Raw genomic sequence first — 8,557 nt, 5'->3', positions numbered from 1 at the left:
CCGGAGTTACATACATACATACATACATACATAGGTATATAAAAACACGATTTTTTAATAGATATTTTCAAACTTCGAGTACCAAAATAAAATGTATGTATATGTACCACATATTATATGCTAAACTCAATTAAAACTAAAAAAAAAAAGTTTGGTAAATGTATACATAATTGTTAGCTGTAATGTATGTATGTATGCATAAGCCTGAAAAGGAAGAAATGAAAGCTTCATAGAAAAGCAAGTTGCGCGAAAATTTTTAATTAATCATAAGGTAATAGAAATGAAAAAATCATCAGTGAAAATTAGAATTAATACATAAATTAGGACAACACTTGAAAACACACACACACACACACACACTTGTGGCACATGAATTGAGTATGTAACAGTAAATTATTCAAAAGTAAAAAAAAAACAAATCAAAAGCAACCAACCCCACAACTGGCAATGAGAATGCAGTTAATTATTAACTAAATCATAAAAAAAAATAATAATTTACATGTGTGTGGAATGGAATTCAACTAGTCAAATTGTTTAAATTTTAAGCTTAACGGTGTACTGTGTATGGAACCAGATATGTAATAGTTACGAGTAACTCAACAAATGCAATGCTGCATTGACAGAGAGAAACTGAAAAGAGAGAAGTGAGTGGAAAACAAGAAGTACATAAAATTAATTAAGTTAATTGTTATACCCAGCAAATAATTGTAAAGTACTAACCTTAAACAATTTATGTGCCCGAATACCAACTCTATGTGAAAGATGAGTCGAGCAAATTGGTCAGCAGTAAGAGTACCAAACATTTCAAGGAAATAAATGTATGTATGTATACAAATGGTGTAGTAATTATTTAGACACATAAAATTGTGTTTACTCAGATGTCGTTTTTGCTGCTCTACGTAACTGAAATAAGTAATAAAATAAAACATACAGATACATATATAACAAAAAAATGTTTTATTTCTAATGCAAAAGGATATGAACGAAGAAGTTGGCGACGTAAGTATAGCAACCACTGCCTTAAATGCTTTCAATGCGTTATGTCCTTTGAGAGCTAGCAAGCATAAAACGAGACTAACCTGGTAGATCCTGCAGCTGGTAACTTTTTGGATGCAGATGAAAGCAAACCTTCTACAACAATATGTAGCGTTCATTTGTGATCGCAAAGTTTAGAAAATTGTATCTAAAGGTATGTATCTACATTAGATTGGTCCAAAAATGCATATGAGAAAAAGTCGGAATTCTTATGCTCTCACTTCTTTACCGAAAAAAAGTATAACCTTATTTTATTATTTAGAAATCAAAATATATTTAGAGTTCGCTCAAAGCGCCCAAAGTTTTCCATGTATTTTATACGGAGGAAAAAACAAATTTTCATAGAAATGGTATAGAATTCTTATGAATCAATATTTATCTATCGGATTCGGGTGGATTCTAAATTCTAATAGTGCAAAAAATTTGCGTAACTTGATCACATAAATATTAATAAGAGTATTAAAGTTTCCAAAAATCTCTTAATTTATGGTTCTTTTATAATTTAAAATTTTAGTATAAAAAGTGCCAGTTTTAGGTTGCTAGAAAATTTCGTTGATTTTTGGCTTTGTTTTTTTTTTTACGGTTTCACACATTTTTCGCGATTTTTTAACAACTTGAAACTTGCACTTTATTAAACTAAAATTAAAAGCGATACAAAACTGCAAACTCAGAAAATCTTAAAATATATACAGGGTGTCCCAGAAGTAACGTGCCAAACTTTAGGGCAAGGTAGGTGGGTGGGGTGAGCTCACTGATAAACAAAAAATTTTCAGGTAAAAGTGTCACCGTTTTTGAAATATTTACATTTTTTCGAATTTAAAAAAAATCGTGCCTTTTCATGTGTTTTCTTTAACTGCAACTACAAACCGGGCAATACTTAGTAAATTTTTTATGTAAAATACTTCCAAAAAAACGGAGCCGATTTTAAGGCAAGCAGAGTAGAGGAGTTGATTTTAAAATTTCGTAAAAACCGGAGAATTCTATGTATATACTTACATATATCGGAGTAATGTCCATAAGTCCGCTGGGCATTACACATTGCATACTTCCCAACAGCGATATGAGTTCATATGGCCATATAAAGAGCTAGAACGTTTTTTTGGTTTACTTAATTGAAAAAAAAAATTATTTAAATTATGGTGTTCTTCAAGCAACAAAAAAAATTGCGCTTAAATGAATGAAAGCGCCCAGTCATTTTCTATTCACAATTTTTTTTACTGGTATTCCCGCATTTGGTTTGCTGCACAGAAGTGGAATATAAATAATAATCAAAAAGGAAATACATATTTCTTTCGAATAATATCCCCATTTTCATAGCCCCCACTGTAATGTGGAAATAGCGTTGCGTGCTCTAAGGCGCAGCTGGTTAAATGTTTCGCTAACTTAGCCAAGACCACAACCTAGTACTGTGGAACGTGGAGTGAAAAGATTAAGGTGACCAGATGCGAGAATTGTAAATTTTTGTGGAAAATATGAAAATCCAATTTATTATTACATATTTATTTAGTTTTCGCTTGAAAGTGGGAATTTTAATTTTCCCTAAACAAATAACGTGATAAGATGGAGGGCAGAACCATTTTGGAGTTTGTCTATTATATGCATATGTTAGGGCGTAGTTTCGTTGAGCTCCTAAACTGACTGAGCTCAAAAAAGACTTTGACAGCCCTTCTTTTCCAGTTGGCGCCGACTCCACAACCCATTGGGTATCCTACATCGAGTCTTTCGTTCCCAGCGACTAGCATACAATTATTCAAAAAGTTATNGCCCAAGAAACCGTAGGTATAAAATGGTTTTCGAGCCAGCAATTTTTTCTATCTCATTATTTTTTCAAAAAGTGGCTCACCTGTTGAAACAACTATATTGAAAACTAGCCAAAATGTGTATCTTGGGTTTTTGGGGTCGACAGAGGGCGCTGTCGTGCTTTTTTTGGATTTTAAGGCCTTTTTTCCGAAAATCGACCAATTTGACCAAAATGCTGATCTAATGAAATTGCTATTGATATCTTCCAATCCTATAATCATATTACTTCGACACAACGTAATAAAAAATAAATAACGGGAAAAGAAGTTGCGGCAGATCTTGAAGGTCTTTTGGTATAAATAGTTTTAAGCCACTTTCCATTGTTTTTCGAAGTCAAATTTTAAAATGTATATTTTTTTATTGTCTATTGTTTTATTTATAAAATAGTTAAAGTTTAATCAAATTTTCAAGTGCCGTTATCTCGAAAACCGGAAGCAATCTGTTAAACGGGGATGTCATTGAATTTAGAACATCCCAATTAAGTGACAAGAGTTTCACAATCTTTTCTGAAAATTTAAAACTTGCACCGCGTAGTCTGCACCCAGCTTATTCTTTTGTTTTCTACTGCAGCGATCTAAGTGTTTATTTCTCGTCTAACTTTTGAAGCACTTGATGAAAATCAATTACATTTATATTTATCGATTTATTATGAGATTACGAATAGAATCATATATAAAACATAGGTGTGCCCACAAATAAAAAAAAATTACACTTTTTGTTTTGAAAGTGTACCTGTTTTTTTTTAGATTTGCACATATACCGTATATTTATCTTACAATACTTTATAATTTGAAAAATATATTTCCACTTAACCAGTAAATTTTCTTAAACCTCTTTAGTTTGATAACCGTGTTTTGATATTTTTTTTTTTCATTTTATCCTGTTAGCTAAATTAATTTTCTTCAAACAGGTGGCAATCCTCTTCAAAAATATTTTCTGCATAAAATTTCCTAACCCTCTTTAGTTTCATACCCATATTTCAATATTTAATTTATCTTGTAAAATATCAAGTATCATGTAATATCATGTCATGTATGAACACAAGTCCAGATATAAGCTTGGATCTTGAGAAAAATAGGTATTCAAGTTAACCGGGATGTATAATGTACAGACATCCGCCTGTTGCAATTTTATCATACGTGTAGATTATGACTTCTATATTTTTTAGTGTTTTTTTTTTAGTTGGTTGTTGACTTTTTTAATAAAATTAAACTACACAAATTTTGATTAAGCAATAATAACATAAATAGCGGTTAATAAAATGCAAAGGAAAATAAAATATATAAATAAACTAATACAAAATATAAAAAAGAAAACGTTTTTAAGCAATCCGTGTATCGAGTATTGAACCTGTGTCCTACGGAATTGTTGTACGCAGCTCTTACCGCTCGGCTACTGCGGATGCAAAACCCGCCAGTGCTGTCATCGAAAATTCTCCTGATGCCCATTAATTTTGAGGTTTAATTACCGAAGTAGGTAATTCCGAATTAACGAGATGATTCGGATCAACGTTGTTGTCTGTCTATGCCCTTACTGCCAGTAAAATTGTCTGCTAACATTTGTGTAGAACGTTTTACCTGAATTGCTTTTTTAAAAGAAACTTCTTCGAAAAGAAAAATAGTGCAAAAAGTCCGGCAATAGCAGATTTTAAAGGGCTAATTAAATTTTATTAACATTATCACATCCAATTGAAACAGTTTTATTCTCAGTTCTAAATACGNCGGCGATACCAAGGACAATACAATGAGAACATGATGGGAGATTACATTTGGGGATTGATTAGAGAAAGTGACTCGCAGTTTAAACGCAAATGTCGAAAAACCACCCGCTTCTGATTTACTTTTATGTTTTTGGTTTTCTGAAGTTTTAATAAAATTTAGTTTTGATTTATATGTGCTGCTCTGTATGATTTTCTCTGTAGTGAAAGACTCAAACACGTTTTTCTCATAATTTTAGCATATTTTAATGAATCACATTGTCCTGGTCACAAAAGCAAAGTTTCCGAGGAATATTAGGTGGTTTCCATACTTTTAAGGCATAACAGACTAGGAAATAACAATTACATCCCAAGGACTGAGAAATTTTTTTTTTTTGTTACTTAGTGTAATGCATATAACTGCAAATGTAATTATTTAACGCAAATGGGAACGCAATAACGCACATTTTGTTCGCTTGAATTGATACTCGAATCAAAGTGAATGCCAATCAGTGTTGCCATTTTAGCCGATTTCCGGCTAGATTTAGAATGTTGCGATAGCAAACAGCCGCAGAAATTTCAGTTTAGCCGGCAACCGATTTGTTAGCTGTTTTGTAAAAAAAAAAATTAGCCGTTTTAGCCGATTTTGCTATTTGCCTTATTTTCTTATTTTTTTAAACAAACCCTTTTTTGCTGAGAACTTATTTAAATTCCAAAACCCGAAGGCCAACTTGAATTAAAAGAACCAACACTGAAATGCGTCAAAATGAAAATAAAAGAGCACAAATTTCTATGTAAAGCAAAACTCTCTGAGAAGACAATATGTTTGTTCGCCGAAAATCCTGCGAGAATTATCACTCGAAATATCAGATATGTAGTAAGAAAAAATGCTAACAAATTCCCACTCAAGTAGAGATATTTGCAAATTTCTACACGAACGCAAATTTGCAAGTTCCCCGGCCAGCTAGTGTCCACGCTTGCATTTCAAACATAAGATATTTTTATAGAATTTTGAAATTTCTCTCAGAGGGGCAGAAAAAAAACCGGATCTACATGTTTATTTTGTGTTTGTTCGACTTTCTTCAACAAACGTTTCCATTTCTTTGTCGTAGTAACTGTCACGTTTCCTATATCGACTCTGGTTGAGATTGTATTGCGATTACGAATACAGTTTTTTTCAGCCGAGTACCTTTCAAATCACTGGAATTAACAAAATTAATTAAGCAAACAAGTATTTACCTAGTTTTTCATTTTAAAATCACTCAAGTTTGTAAATTTCGACAAAAAAACCAACCATGTGCCACAGTCATATGTTTTTCCTAATTGCAAATTCTTGCTGGCAAAATTTTTTCTAGCTTGAATTTGCAACTTCTTTCCAAGAACTAGTCTTTCTACTTGTGATTTAATTAAATAAAACATGTGACATTTAGCTGAAACATTTAAGCCGCTTTTAGCCGGTTTTTTTTGCCAGTTTAGCCGGTTGGTCCAAAAAGTTCTGGCAACACTGAGCCAATGAAACCCACGGCACACCAAAGGTCAACCGAGCAGAGGCGGATGTGCAGAGTTGATGGTGCTGTGATGCAGAGTGGGCGAGCGCGCGGACAGGTGGCCGGTGCTGTGGCACTGCTGGATGCTACTGTGCTCCGAACTCAATATTTACGCAAATTGCATGTGTCTCGTGTATTGATTGGGCTAATTAATTAATTAATTAATTTGGACCTCTATTACCCATACGGCGGCCTAGTGGGAATGTCCAACGTTCGACTTATGGGACCTGGATATTGGGTATTGCGTTTCGCGACAGATATGTAGGTGTGTACACATGTGCAGTTATTAGAGATGCACTGGTAACTTGCATAACTGTGTTTTTGGGTTGTTTTGGAAGCCGGTTGGTAATTTACAGGTCGAACTGAGGGCCCACGGTTTCAAGCTATTGAGGGCGGAAGAGCGATATTCAGAAGAGGATGTCAGCTAAATATTTTTCTCTTAACACATGGTTTGGTAACTATAACCAATTCATATATTGAGGAAAACATATTTAGATGGCGTAACTGAACTCTTTTCTCAGTTTCTCTGTGTGTACAAATGGAAAGGTTCACGACTAGTTTATCACTATTTCAGGTCTAATTCGGGATTGTTTCGGATCCTGTTCAGCACTATTTCGGGACTGGTTCGTTATTTAAGGACCATTTAGGGACAGGATCTGGATCCTTTCGGCCTATTTTAGGAACATTCCGGATCTAGTTGGGGATTGTTTTGGGACTAGTTAAGAACTATTTAGGGGCTAGTTCGAGTTCATTTTGGGAACATTTAAGATTAGCTTCAGGACTATTTCGATTCTAGTTCAGGACCATTTTAGGCCTGGTTCAGGGCTATTTCAGGAGCATTTTGCGTCCGACTATGAAGAATTTCGGGACAAGTTCCCAACTTTTTCGGAACCACATAAAAACTAGTTACGAAATGATCTTAAAATAGTCTTACACTATTCATACAATATTTCGAGTTTCTTCTAATTGCTTCTATAAGAAAAAATCTGAAGAATGAGCAGAACTATTGTTATAACCTTGAACACGAGCATTCAATCTGTGTCACGTTCAAAATCCCAAAATCAAAGGGGCATCCTAATGATCCAAAAGAGCATGTGAAAAAGTAAAGTCAAAATTTTTATGCTCTCACCAGCTAGGATTGTTCTATACCGAAAAAAATATACCCCTATTTTTTTTATTGAAATCAAATATATTCCTTCATAAGCGCTAAATTTTTTCCATGTATTTTATATGGAAAAACAACTTTTCGTAGAAATGGTATAGAATTCTTGAAAATCAATATTTTTCGAAAGTAAAATTCTGTTTTACTTCAGGAGAACAACCAACAACCAACATACCCAATGTTTATTTAACCATTTTTCCATAGTAACTATATTTTATTGGTCCGACAAAAACCTCAGAAAATGCAATGGGGGAACCAATAAACAATCTTTGGTACTAAGTTTGCTGCGGCCGCTGTGGTGTAGTGGTAAGCAGTGCAGGTTTCCACTTCAGAGGACCTGGGTTCGAGCCCTAGTCAAAGCAACACCTCAAACAAAGTATATAGAAACAAGGTGTTTTCTTAACAGCGGTCGCCCCTCGGCAGGCAATGTGGCACGCCACAAATCGGAGGAGAAGCAAGGCCAAACACTAACATATGTGTAGTATAGATTGGCGCTTCTATGTAAGCATATTTTTTCCATATAGAATAATCGTAGGGAGTGAGGGCATTAAAATTTTGACTTTACTTTTTTTTTTGGACCACCCTAATGTACATATAGATATATGCATGTATGTATGTATTTGCAGCAACAGCAGCATTTGCATATGTTCGTGCCACAGGAGCTGTGGTAATACGGTGGCGGTGGCAATATGAACGGTCGGACTTCTGTTTTGGCGTGAGACTGTTATTAATTGAATTTTAATGGCCGAGTGTATTGACATATTTATTATGTTTTCGCATTTCGACAATGAGCCAAATGCGGATGAGGAAAACGTTTGCAGCTGAAGACACAAGTAAAAATTCAAAGCCGTTTTGAAAATTTTCTTAGTTGTAAATATTTTAGGCGTAAGAAGAAATAATTAAAATACCTCTTTCGAAAGCTTGCTTTGGCTCTGGCATTTCATTATTTTGAAGTAATTTCTGATATTACAAGCACGGTAACCATTTGTGCCGATTTTGGCGGGACCGTACCGATTTTGAGAAAATTTGCCCGCTGAATATTTTTTAAAAGTCGGGACGTATGAGTGTCCGGATTTTTTATAAATATTTGTAGCAATTAAATACCGATTTTCAGTGTTTTCTTTATTATAAGAGTATCTCTGTATTCTAGCCCAAAACCAGTTTTTCGTACAAACATGGCAACACTTTCGTTATCACAAAGGGCCATTAACATAGCCACACTGAGAAAAAAATAAATTATATTGTCTTTGTTTCAAATCAAAACACATATGATTTTGCGCCAAACAAGCTTTGTTTACTTTGAACAGATTGACTTTT

Source organism: Rhagoletis zephyria, unplaced genomic scaffold (genome assembly GCF_001687245.7).
Source record: "Rhagoletis zephyria isolate East Lansing unplaced genomic scaffold, Rhagoletis_zephyria_1.1 Rzeph_scaffold_10953, whole genome shotgun sequence".
Taxonomy (NCBI): Eukaryota; Metazoa; Arthropoda; class Insecta; order Diptera; family Tephritidae; genus Rhagoletis; species Rhagoletis zephyria.
This window is presented reverse-complemented; position numbering follows the sequence as displayed.